The sequence below is a fragment of the Pelecanus crispus genome, chromosome 7 (genome assembly GCF_030463565.1).
Source record: "Pelecanus crispus isolate bPelCri1 chromosome 7, bPelCri1.pri, whole genome shotgun sequence".
NCBI lineage: Eukaryota > Metazoa > Chordata > Aves > Pelecaniformes > Pelecanidae > Pelecanus > Pelecanus crispus.
The window spans coordinates 14,219,302-14,232,936 of record NC_134649.1 but is presented as its reverse complement, the minus strand read 5'-3'; positions in this window follow the sequence as shown (position 1 = coordinate 14,232,936).

Genomic DNA, 13,635 nt, shown 5'->3' with positions numbered 1-13,635 from the left:
CAGCTGGTCTTTAAGGGGAGAGATCAAAACATGCGCAACACAGTAATCAAGTCCAGATGTTTGTCTAAAAGACATACTCCAGCTCAAGCAGGAATTAATTAAGCAAAGTCTTACAAGCTGTGCTGTAAGGAAAATGGATGAAAAGATCACAACAGCCCCTCTGCTTTTTTATTAAAAAAAATATAACAAACAATTTAAAACAACTGACCACATTGTGGCTACAAATAGTTCAGTGAAACAAAACTTGCTTTTGGGTGCCCCAGTTAAAGATTTACTGGTGTAGCCTGCTGGTAGTAAGCTCAGTTTAGCCAGTGTTGGAAAAACGCCAAACCTCTACACTGCATTCACGATGGAGTGGCTCCGAACCAAACTGTCACTGGTCAAAGGGAAGGCAGAGCCAGGAAATACATTGTTTTGGGATCCACAGGACTGCTTGCTCTTGAAGGTGCCCCCAAGAGGGAAGCAAAATTTTTTCTAGAGTAGTTGTCCCCATGCATGTTGTATCCTTAGGGTGTTAACTCTGCCGCTGTGCTGCTTTCAACAAGTCAAATACATAAATACATAAATAGCCTAGATGGGCAAAATGTTATGCAAAGATTCCTACCAGGGAAAAAGGACCGTTCTGGAGCCTTACCCTGTACTTTTAGATGTGCTTTCAGGGTGCTCGTCTGTGAAGTCCCACACATTGGAAATACAGTCAGTCCGGGTAGCCACATTGATGTACATGTACATCGATGTAAATGTATCGGAGCAGGTATAGCCCATACACAGGATATAGTGTATCCCATATGTGGGATGTAGCTCAGATTTGTGAGTTGTATTGAACGCTTTTGTCTTTTATTTTTGCGGTTTGGGAAGAATGAACAATTATTTACAACACACACTTTGTACACAAGGCTGAAGTGTGATACAGTTTGCTTGTATGCTGTGGTTTTAAGAAGAATGTTACTCCTATACATGTAAGTATACTGTTGTGTACATCTGCATTTAATATACTTACCATGTATATTTTTGTCTGTATGTCTCATGAATACAGGTGACCTGTATCTTATCTTAGACAAAGACTGATCGTGTTTCTGTTTTTTTGATTGAAAATTTTGTGTATGAGGTAAAAGGAAGAAAGAAACATGAAACCACAACCAAAGAAAAGAACCTCGACTCTGGCCAAACTCTGCACTCTCTGCAGAGGTCTTAGGTTGTTACATTTCTAACAGAAACTAATATGACGTGAATTTGTCAGCAGATACAAGGCAACTGCAAACAGAAAAGTCAGCATGGGAGGGGTTCTTTCCATTCATATCAACTGAGAAAGAGTTTCAACTTAACAAATATATTTTAAGGCGTGACAGGAAAATCTGAGTGAAAAACTTGCGGAAGTTTATCAAAACCCAAACATCCCAAAGTTAACTTTTGCTCTTTGTTGATAGTGTATATTTCCCTTTCCCAGTATTTGTATAATTGTAATTTGAGTAACTCATTCAGCCCCTAATCCTACAGACCAAGATTAAATCCCAAAAGAGGGTTTAATCCATGTTAAGGATTAAATCCACATTCCTCTGTCTCGTGTCTGAATTCAGCCCTCTTTGCAACACCAAACCAACAGATTCATCTTCAGCCTGAGCCACCAAGTTACAGAGCAGCAGATTTCAAAGCAATTCAATTCAGTTTCCCCACCAGGTCCGGTACTGACGAGAGACAAGCAAAACCATGGATGCAAGCCCTGTTTTCTCTGAACACTTCAAGGCAGAGAAAGAGATGGGAAGAGGGGAAGTAAACGGATCTGTTTCTTTTCCACTTCTGTTGATCTGATAACATTTTGGATGTTTGGCAAAAGTTTTTTTAACTTACGGCTGAATATCCCATTTCATAAGAAGTTTGAGGCAAGGAGGCTCCAAGCAGGTAATTGCACTTTTGGAGCATCTTTGTGCATTCTGCACATTACTGCGGGTACAGATGCTTTCCTGAGCAGCAGTGGCAAAATGCCCAAGGTAACCCTTCAGTCCGTGATATTAGTCTGAGTTTTCTGCTGTAAGTCTTGCTACAGGTGCCTGAGGTGCTTGGCAGGGTATGGAGTGAAGCTGAAAGTATTGTATTTCCTAGTTGAACTTTTTTTTTCATAGGAAAATTAATCTCTGGTGCAGCACCTACTTCTTAACAAGACAATGTCTTGCTTTCCTGCCAACATGTCATGAAACTTAAAGACATTTTAATCCTGGGAATAGCTTTCCTGCTGCTAGTGATTTGTCACTTAGTGCTCAGAACCAAGGGCCCCAGTTCAGCTAAAACACAGTACCCAGTGAAGGCAATCTGATAAATTAAATTATGGATATAATGTGATTAAAGGGGTACATTCAAATCATATTACATATTATATACAATTTCAACCAACGGTTAACTTTAGGATAGAATAAAAGCACAAATATAAATTGAATTGTCAAAACTAATTAAAAGAAGAGAGGAAAACCATCAAAATGGTCTCTTCCTATATCCTCTGTTAAGATCACGACGTTCTTCTGCGAGGTTTTGACGCCACTGTAACCCTGTAACCTCACTGCACTACGACACAGCCAGCAGTCTCCTTGAAAAGATCCACCAAGCTTTTAGGGAGCGCCAGGGTAATGACTTGTCCTTCTCAAATGGAGGCTGGCACCCTGTGATGGTCCTGTCCTCTAGGCCTCCAGATGAGACCCACGGAGATCCCGCTGAATCCTTATGGAGATGGAGGACCAGTTATTGAAAGAGTCCTTCTCCTCCAGCCTGTGTCCTGCACGCTGGCTGCACGCCAGGCGGGCTGGCTTTGGGCAGAGGCCGGCACCCTCCACTCCCAAAACTGGCTCCCTGGGGCGACACATCTTGGTGCGGGGGCGAGGGCCGGCTTCTGCTGCGGGACTTGTTTGGCCGGTTCAGCTGCCGGGCCAGCTTGCAGAGGGCGTGTGAGAGGAGCAGACCACGCTCTTTAGGGTCAGCAGCCTACGCTCTTTAGGGTCAGCTGCCTACGCTCTTTAGGGTCAGCAGCCTACGCTCTTTAGGGTCAGCTGCCTACGCTCTTTAGGGTCAGCAGCCTACGCTCTTTAGGGTCAGCTGCCTACGCTCTTTAGGGTCAGCAGCCTACGCTCTTCAGGGTCAGCTGCCTACGCTCTTTAGGGTCAGCAGCCTACGCTCTTCAGGGTCAGCTGCCTACGCTCTTTAGGGTCAGCAGCCTACGCTCTTCAGGGTCAGCTGCCTACGCTCTTTAGGGTCAGCAGCCTACGCTCTTTAGGGTCAGCTGCCTACGCTCTTTAGGGTCAGCAGCCTACGCTCTTTAGGGTCAGCTGCCTACGCTCTTCAGGGTCAGCAGCCTACGCTCTTTAGGGTCAGCAGCCTACGCTCTTCAGGGTCAGCTGCCTACGCTCTTTAGGGTCAGCAGCCTACGCTCTTCAGGGTCAGCTGCCTACGCTCTTTAGGGTCAGCAGCCTACGCTCTTTAGGGTCAGCTGCCTACGCTCTTTAGGGTCAGCAGCCTACGCTCTTTAGGGTCAGCAGCCTACGCTCTTCAGGGTCAGCTGCCTACGCTCTTTAGGGTCAGCAGCCTACGCTCTTCAGGGTCAGCTGCCTACGCTCTTTAGGGTCAGCAGCCTACGCTCTTCAGGGTCAGCTGCCTACGCTCTTTAGGGTCAGCAGCCTACGCTCTTTAGGGTCAGCTGCCTACGCTCTTTAGGGTCAGCAGCCTACGCTCTTTAGGGTCAGCAGCCTACGCTCTTCAGGGTCAGCTGCCTACGCTCTTTAGGGTCAGCAGCCTACGCTCTTCAGGGTCAGCTGCCTACGCTCTTTAGGGTCAGCAGCCTACGCTCTTCAGGGTCAGCTGCCTACGCTCTTTAGGGTCAGCAGCCTACGCTCTTTAGGGTCAGCTGCCTACGCTCTTTAGGGTCAGCAGCCTACGCTCTTTAGGGTCAGCTGCCTACGCTCTTTAGGGTCAGCAGCCTATGCTCTTTAGGGTCAGCAGCCTACGCTCTTCAGGGTCAGCTGCCTACGCTCTTCAGGGTCAGCAGCCTACGCTCTTTAGGGTCAGCAGCCTACGCTCTTTAGGGTCAGCAGCCTACGCTCTTCAGGGTCAGCCGCCTACGCTCTTTAGGGTCAGCAGCCTACGCTCTTTAGGGTCAGCCGCCTACGCTCTTTAGGGTCAGCAGCCTACGCTCTTTAGGGTCAGCTGCCTACGCTCTTTAGGGTCAGCAGCCTACGCTCTTTAGGGTCAGCCGCCTACGCTCTTTAGGGTCAGCAGCCTACGCTCTTTAGGGTCAGCTGCCTACGCTCTTTAGGGTCAGCAGCCTACGCTCTTTAGGGTCAGCTGCCAACGTGCGCACCCAGAACCGTCCCGCACATCTGCCGAGGCCGTGCATCCCCACGCAGTGAGTGCACGCTCAGCTGCTCAGGTGCGCGCAGGGCAGGGCCGAGGGCAGGGGTGAGGGCTGGTGCTGGCAGAGCAGCCGGGCCCCGGCACAGTCTGTCCCGGGGGTGCTGCAGAGGGGTAAGGCTGGGGGGCTGCGTCACGCCAAGTCAAAGGCCGGGGGGAATAAGCACGGCCTGGGCGTGGGGCTTCACCTGCAGGCTTGGGGCAGAAAGCGGTGGAAAGGCGTGAGGGCGGACAGGGTGGGCCCGGGGGTGGCCTGGGCAGGTGAGGCTGGGCGGGCTGCTGCTGGCGGAGCCGGTGCCGCCGCGGCTGGCAGCGCTTGCTGCTGGCGGGGCGGGGGCGCGGCCGCTGCCGGTGCCCGCGGACCCCGCGGCTGCCGCCGGACTACGAGTCCCAGCGTGCCCGGCAGGGCAGGGGCCGCGGTGCGCAGCCGCCGCGCCGGGCGCCCACCTGCCGCCGCCGGCGCTGAGCTCGGGGCGCGGAGGGGCGCGCAGGCGGCGGGCGGCGCCTGGCTCGGGCGCGGAGGGGCGCGCAGGCGGCGAGGGCCGGCCCCACGGCGGGGTAAGGCGGCGGGCCGCGGCCGCGGGCGGGGACGGGGCCGGGGCCGGGCGGGCCGCGGGGGCATCGCCCGCGGGGGCATCGCCCGCGGGCCCCGGGCGGGCGGCGGCTCCGCGGAGCTCCGCGCACTGCGGGGCGGGGCGGGGCGGGCGGCGGCGGAGCATCCCCGGCGGGGGGCGCGGGGCGCCGGCCGGCTCCGACCCCGCCCCGGCGGCCGGGCAGCACCGCCGCGGGAGAAGGAACCCTGCTCGGCGGGGGAAGCCGGCGGGGCTCGCCCGGGCCGCCCCGAAATGTCCGAGGCTGCCGCCGTGTGCGGAGCGCCTTTCCCCCTTCTGCCTGTCCGTGCTTTTAACCGCGCGGTTTACGAGGGAATGCGTACGTGTTTATCTCGGTGTGCTCGCATCCTTTATGTCAGGCGTTAAGTGACAAAAAAATAGATGAAGCAATTTAATGAAACGTGAAAAGAAGGTGTTCCCGCAAATGAAGATGACCCGTCTCTCCGGAGAGCTCTCCTGCCTTTTGTATGTCAGAAATACAGCGGGGCTGATGGCGGGTGGTCACGCTCCGCGGCCGCGGAGCGGGTCAGAATAAATGTGCCAATGACGGGTTCAGGGCCAGGGTGCGGATTTAGTAACATTTAGCAACACTTCCGAGCTCTTGACGGGCAAAATATCTCCTCAAAACCTGCACGTTGGCATTAGATATCACACGTGCTCTGCTTTGTCATCTCCTGGGTACAAAATTATCAGGGTGGCCCTCTGCTAATTCAAGGGGGTTTGCGTTGATGGAAGCCTTGGGGGAATTCCCTTTGCGAGGGTAGGAATCCACAGTTGATCAATGTGAAACGTGTAGAGAAATCTGATGACTATAACACCGAGAAATAAATGAAAACTGGTCACATTCACGTGACCACCCTGAGCTTAGGAGTAACATAAACTCATGGAAAAAAAAAAAAATTGTAACATCATTAATGATGAAACAAATTCAGAAATGTATCAATATCAAATATCAATTTAAAAAGAATTGGAAGAAGTAAGAATATTTTTATACCATGAATGGTACGCTGTGTAGATCTGTGCTTTTGAAAACATTTAGTAGAGGAAGTCTTCAGTAAGGTATTGAGTTGCGTATTTGTAGTAAATAGGTGCAGTCTTTCAGTTTCTTACCATAGGAAACCTTTTCTTTAACTGATTATTCTCAGAAATTGTCCTTGAACTTCCTCTGTTCTGCCCTCCACTTCTGGAGATAAGAACGTGTAATGGGAAAGAAACACCTGGGACCAACTGGCCTAATACTGCAGGCATCGCATCTTCTAATTCCATGCAAGGGACACAATTATTAGAAAAATGAACTCAAACTCAGGGATGTATGGAGGTGTCTCGCTGAATTATACTAACGATATTACGATCTTTTCTGCGTTATTCTGTACCCATTTGCTACCTAATAGGCTGTCTGCCTTTGCTGCAGTGCTGTGTGCTGTGCAGCTCTTAACTGGCTTCCACCATATATATTTAAATTTTTACCACTATGTAAAAAATGAAGAAGGTTATGTGAGTCATTTTAGTGACTTTGCCAACCTAAATTCCATATCTATCTTTTCTCCCATTCATCGAGCTTGGTTGGATTTGTCTGAGCTTAGCCAGTAACCTCTCTCATCTTCACAATCTAAATAATTTTGTTCAAAATGGTGCTCTTTGCTCTCTTGTTGCATAACTTCTCTTCCTTCCCCAAATTATTATTATTTCCACTATTTTACAACTTCTGGCAAGCAATGTTTATGCATTTCTGCTGTTACTAATCTGCTCTAGGGTTTCTTTGTAGCATTCCTAAGTTATTGAATCTCATAGTTTGATGTCTTCCTGTGATTGAGTATCCTTTTGACCGAGGCCGTGGTAGCTATGCAGGATTTTGCATTGAGAGGCGCCAGGTAGCATCCTGTAGCCACATGTATTTGCACATAGTAGGTTAATACCGGGGTGAATGCATACGTTCTCTTTACTGACCGTAACACACAAGTGTAGCAGTGGCTTGTGTTTAACAGTGGAGTTTGGTCGTCATTATTTGGTGCTACAGAAATCTGTAAACTTATTTTTTAAATCCTTCTTTATTAGGATTATTTCAAGGAACAGCTGGGTCTGAAGGTCCAGCTGCCATTCTCAAATAGGGAAATCTTAGAACAGCAGTGACAAAAAAGGTAGCACACTGTTTGCTATCTGTTGGCAGCACAGGTGGAACAATGCTTTTGTTAATATTACCCAGGAAAAAATAAACTTTTTTCCTATTGATGTTTCCAACATCTGAAAAACAAACACTGGTGTTGTCTTTTCCAGGGCTGGTCTGATCTATTTTGTTGTAAAAATAAAAAGTCTGTTTCCAGGTACAGCTCCTTCTCCTATTTATTGTTTCAGCTGTCAGGGTGTGCACATCATGGATGGTTTCTGGCTTTGGTGTACGGCTAAAATGCAAAAAACGTAGGTGGTTATGATGTCTCTGTACATCGTAAGGAGAAAAAACAGCTTAGGAAAGATGCAAAAAGAGGTTTTTTTAGACGTTATCTAACAGTGATCATTATTAATGGTCATAGTTCTGCAATCAGTAGTATATGCTCTTAACCCAGCCTTTGGTTCTGTCTGCTGTGTTTTCACTTGGTGTATATTGCTCATTTAAAAGATCCACTTGAATGAACAAGACTGTCCGTGGAAGAAGGGACCCGTAGCCAAAGGAAAAGCTGTCCAACGCCTGATACTTGGAAGATGGGTCAATTCCTTGTCTTGCCACAGACTTTCCATTTGACCTCAAACAAAGCATTTCTTTCCTCTGACAGGACAGTGGAGAGGCTCTCGTGTGGTTGATGGTGTTTAAGGCACCACAGCAGTTGGTTCCATGTAAATGTGATCAATCAATGAGGATACCAGACCCTGGCCTTTGGCTTCCTGAGGATGCCTTTTTACAAAGCTGCAGATAATTCATACCCCAATGTATGCTTTGCTTTGCATTCATGGTAGATGAGCTGATGACAAGAACTACAATTCTTCATGCAACACAAAATCTGGGAGACTGAACTGGATGAAGATACCGTCTTACAAACGTTGCAGCTATTACTGTAACGTGCATGATACAGGAACTGATTCATCCATGTTCATCTGGGGACCACAGAGCAATGGGCTGCTGTGTCACAAGAGTGGGAGCATATATGCTCCAGGGCGGTGCTCACCAAGGGAGGTACAACCTCTTGTTCCAAGGTAAATCAGCACCCATCTACTGCACAATCAAACCTGCAGAGTCTGGTAAAGAGGTTAAAATATCATTGGTGCCCCATAGAAAATAATGAGGCTGTTTTCTTCCAGTTGCTATCAAATGGGCACTTATACTGTCACTTATAACACTGATCAGCATCATTATTGATAGTGTCAGTCAGTCGTGATATTAAGCCTTATCCGAGGGGCTGTCAGTCAACCACTGCTGGTACAGCTCAGCAGCAGGGTGTTTCTGTTCATGTTAGAGCTGAAGCTTACAGATGACGAATTGTGGGTGGAGCTGCCATTTCGTAGTCCATTTTGTCTGTATAAAGGGCTCTGCTCTCCAGGATCTTCAGCTAGCCTTAACTATGTTAAATTTTTATTTTAGAAAAGCTAATTAACCTTGCAAGGATTTTCAAATAATCACTTAAGTTCTAAAGATGGAAGAAACCTACCTTCCAGTTCCACAACGTTACCAGTTGCAATGAGCAGAAATAGAAGATGGTTGCTTCATTATTTTATAACTAAACTTTACCCCTCTAAAAGTAAGGGGGAGTCTCTCCCTGCAGGAGACAGGACAGACGGACAGGTCTCTCTAGTCTTTTCCATTTCCTATACTTCATGCATCACTGGAGTGTCAGAGCACCATACACAATCCCGCTAATATCTGTAACGCTTAGGTTTGTTCTGTCATCCTCTTCCTGTAGGTAGAAACTGAGTGATTTAAAGGCTGCTTTTTTAAAGTAAGACTGGCTTAGATCATCATATGATCACTGTATAATCAGTCATAGTTTTTGTATGGAAACAAGTCTAGCGGTTATGATCTAAAAATATGACGATACCCAGACACAGGTTATAAATTCATCAGGCATTGTGAAGAAATCTACTTCCTTCCCCGGACTTAGTTTCATGTTTTGAATGGTTATGAATAATACCACTAATATTATTTTAGAAACAATCAGAAATTAGTTATATAATAACTTTATTCTGCATCAGTGGGAGAAGCATTAATGTTTCATCTCTCTTTAATCACCAGTGAAAAACCTTTCATGTTATCTGAATCAAAGGGAGTACATCCCTTTATATCTTCTGTAAATAACGGTACATTCATATGGATAATTTTGCAATATACATGATGGTTATTTTCTTATAAAGGGCATGCTTGAACTCCCATTAAAGTGAATTGATGTCTTGCATTTTATTTGCATAGGAGTTGTCAATCCCTCAGTAAAGAAGCCAACTGTAATGTAAACTACAGAGTGGCATAAGCATTACCAAGGTTCAGAAAGGCTCATCCAGTTATGAAGTGGAGTTTCTGATCACTGAATGATTATCCTAAAGGTTCAGGCCTAGTCTAATATTAGGACAACATCATTGTTAATTATTTACCAGTCTCTATATGGGACTAAACCAGTTGCTAGGGACTGAAATAACCCTACATTAGCCCTGGAGAAAAATGGAGTTTTAAATATACAGGGATTTTTAGAGATTCTTTGCTGCACTATGACAGAAGATGGGAAACTGGGCTGGGAAGAGAAGAGGTTTGGCCACGTCATTACTTGCCCAGAGCCAGCCCTGAGCTCAGTGCCAGCTCATCTCAGAGCCTGAGAGCGCTCCCCACCAGACCCAGAGACACCCTCTCGAAGGACCTGGTTCTGTAAATCCTTAAACAGGTTATTTGCTTTGACCCACCAAGTGATCATGCTGTGTCCTGGATGGAAAGGGTTAGAAAAGGTGACTAAACCGGAGCAGTTGAGTGCTCCTTATGTCATGAGTTCTTCAGAAGTGTTTTGGGGAAAACAGGCAGAAAAGTTGGGGGATTCTAGAAGACCAAATCCTTTTCTACAGATCTCTCTTCCTTTTTCTACCTATGTGAGTTTTTTTCACGTCTACTGTCTCTATCTACATCAGGACCTGTGGCTAATACCATTTTCATCATACACACTAAAAAATCAGTTTCATAATGCTTCACTATATTCCTATCACACTTCCATGCTGTGCTGGCCCTAATACATCCTTTCTAACTTTTCTGAGATTTCTGAACCTCCTAGTTCAAGAAGAAATTTTGTACCACAAAACATGATCTCTGAGTATACATCTCCTATATGTTTATGGTTAGAAAGTAGATATTGGTCTTGCTTTTTAAGTATAAAGATAAAAAAGGAACCTTATTTATATGTCAAGTAATGGAGTATTTCTCAATTTATTTTTTTTTTTTTTAAGTTTGAGCTTTCAATAGCCCAGCCTTATTTTTCATAGCAGTTCCTGGACAGCAGAGAGGTCCCCTGTCAGGCATTGGGTTAAGTGCATTGGTGGGAACACTCCATTGCCTGGATGGCGCGGGACAATCACCCTCCTTCTACTGAGCATCTGCTTGTGTTGCACAAACACGGCTCTTAATCATAAGGGCCCGCAATCCTATTTATTTGGTCCAGTATCAGTTTAACTTGGGATTTATTCCACCTGTTTCTTATTTCATGTTTAGCTACTTGAGCCTATTTAAAGAAAGGGAAGAATTTTTCCACATTTACAGATCCGTTTCACAGCTATTTTTCAAAACACAAATATCCACCACTGTGGATACGGAGATAGTTTAAAATAGATCATACATCAGTATCCCTTCTAAACATCGGTTGCCATGATTTGGAAAGGAAAAGTGAGAACAATTTCTCAAATCTGATTATAAAAAAAAAGATTTTTTTTCCATAAAAATGCAAAGAACTCTATTGGATTATTTCCCATTCAGCACATCTCTTTTTACATAATAAATGCACATTGCCATGCAGCTTCATTCTTAGCTTGTACACACTATCAAAAGCTAGAAATTCACATTGTCTGTATCATAGTATTCTCGTCTCCACAGGACCCCAGAGACATTATGTTTTTCTAGGTGTGCAGCCTGTGTTTTAGACAGCGTCCGTGATCTGATGTGCCTCTGTAGCTGCTGGTCCATAGAAGGTTCTATAGTTCAGATTGTTCCAACACTTCTCAAGGGATCCAAGCAAATGTGAGTGGGACCGCTCTGACATCTAACATTAATTCAGCAGAGGACTGATTCCATCTCAGAAAGAAATATCTGTACCAGCAGTAGAAAATTATGACAGTATTATGGTATCAGCAGAAACTACAGCCTAGCTGCTCTAGAAAATCCTTTCAGTAGTGTATAAGGATTATAATCAAAAAGTACTTATGGAACACAGCAAAGTATAGAGGAGTTATAGCACAGCAGGTGTTGACTACATAGAACAATCATGATTTTATGCAGGCTGGCTAATGACACCCTTTTTGTCTTTGAAAACATATTTTGAATCCTGATTGTTGACAGGCATGGGTGAAAAAGCTGCCCCAAATAAAACAGAAGTGCGTTTTTCTTTCTTTAGAAGGAATCACAGATAAAAATACAGCAATGGAGTCTTTGAAGCTCACTGTGAAACATCTGTGCTCCACAAAGATTTAGAAGTAGCACATGGTTAGCGTAAATGTTACCTCTTACCGTTCTGCACTATCCTGAGTCGGCACAGATCTCACCTGTTGGGCATCTAACGGCATGCTTTGCTGTTTAGCAGCGGGTATTTGAGCCCATGGTAAACTGATGCTCTGTATTGAAACAAAATGGAAAAAACCGAATGGATTTGTGCTCCTCCATTCCTTACTCTTCTTGTTCACTCTTCCTAGTAAGTTTGAAAGGAAACTCCGTAGTCTTACCTGTGGTCCCTCATTCTGCTTCCCTCAGTGTCCCTAATGCAGTGTAACATTCAACAGCGTATTGCCTCTGCAATTAGATTGAACATCTCCTTTCTACTGTGTGACACCTGATCTGCTTTTGTGTGCTCAAAATAATAGTAGCTAGGAGCTGTTGGTTAGTTATGATTGCTTTTTTAACTGATTAAAGTTTGGAGTCTGTTTGTTTCATACAGTAATCTTAACAAAAGAACGCCAGTGGATATAGTCTGTAAAAAATAAACAGTATGTGCACACTCAGAAAGGTCAAACCACAATAAGAAGCAGCACAGACAGCATATGGCCCTGCTTACATACACAAAATTAACAGTATGAAATCCAATTAGGAAGGTGGAGATCATAATCATCACATTAGTCAGCAATTTCCAGAGTACATGCACTCAAGACTTCAGCATTTCCTTTCCAGACTGAATGATGCTCAGTTGTTAGATTTATCTCGTTCCCTTGGTTTCTGATAATGTGATTGTGGTGAAAGGTCAATAGAGAGCATAAAGCCGGAACATGAACGATAGGCATTTCAGCAGAGCTTTCGTTAGCCTGTACAGCAGGGTGCAAGCTCCAGAAAAGCTTTACTACTTAGAGGGATTGTGGACAAAAAAATTCCCTAAGCAGTGTCTTTTGCTTTTGTTCAGCCACTGAAGAGCAAGATTCAGTTGTGAAACGGAAACTATCAAGGGAATTTCTGTTGCGAATGTATGCATGCAAGAAAAGCATGATTTCAAGCTCTTCCACGCACTGCTAATCTAACAAGGGTTATCCAACATAGTGCTTCATGCAGAAGTTAGACTGATACATCTTCAATATCTGGGGTTTTATTTCTCTTTGGGTATCCTTGCTGCACACGGTCAAATATCTTATCTTCCTAATAATTAAAAGGAAACAGTTACAATATTGAAAACTGTCACATGTTGGAAAGTGTGTCCTGGCATGTCTTCCCTTTATGGCTAAGCACTTAAGTAATTTGCAAAGAAATCAAAACCGTCTGGTACACACAAATCATATTCTGCGGTAATTACCCATTAGCACCTGGCTTCAACTTTGCAAACCTTTTCACAAAAGCTGTTACAGACCTGGTCTTGCCGATATCAGTAGGACAATTCTTAGCTGTGTTCCCTGATCGTAATCTGTGCAACGCCGTACAACCGAGGGAGAGGTGCTGGTACCAGGCATCCTGCACAACAGAAGTGCTGAACCTCAGCCTGGAAAACTGTTATGTACTCTTACCAGTTACTTTTCCAACAATATTTAATTAACCTAAGCTTGGGATTACATTTCTGTCTTTTCCAGGGATGCAGTTAAACTCTAATAAAATAACCGTTTAAACTGTTAAATAGTTTTAAAAAGCTGTAATCCCCTCAAAGAAATTTTCAGCCCAGTTAATGACTGCTAGCTGTACTGTTAGGTTTTTAATGAGTTTATCCAAAGAAATTTAGAGAAGGTGCTTGATGCCTTAGTATAGAAATGTTGTATTGCAGCTGAATTTGTTTTTACAGATACACTTATCACTTTTAAATAAAATGCTTTCATTATTTAACAAGTAGTTTTGGTAACAAATTGTATCAATTAAATGTATGTAGAACTAGGGTTCTCTTTAAGCACCAAGTACACAAAAACATTAACTCTTTTGGACTTGTTTTGCCAAAATATCTCTCACTCTCATTACATACGATAGAATTTTGATAATATAAGAATTTTTCACAACTGCTGTAAC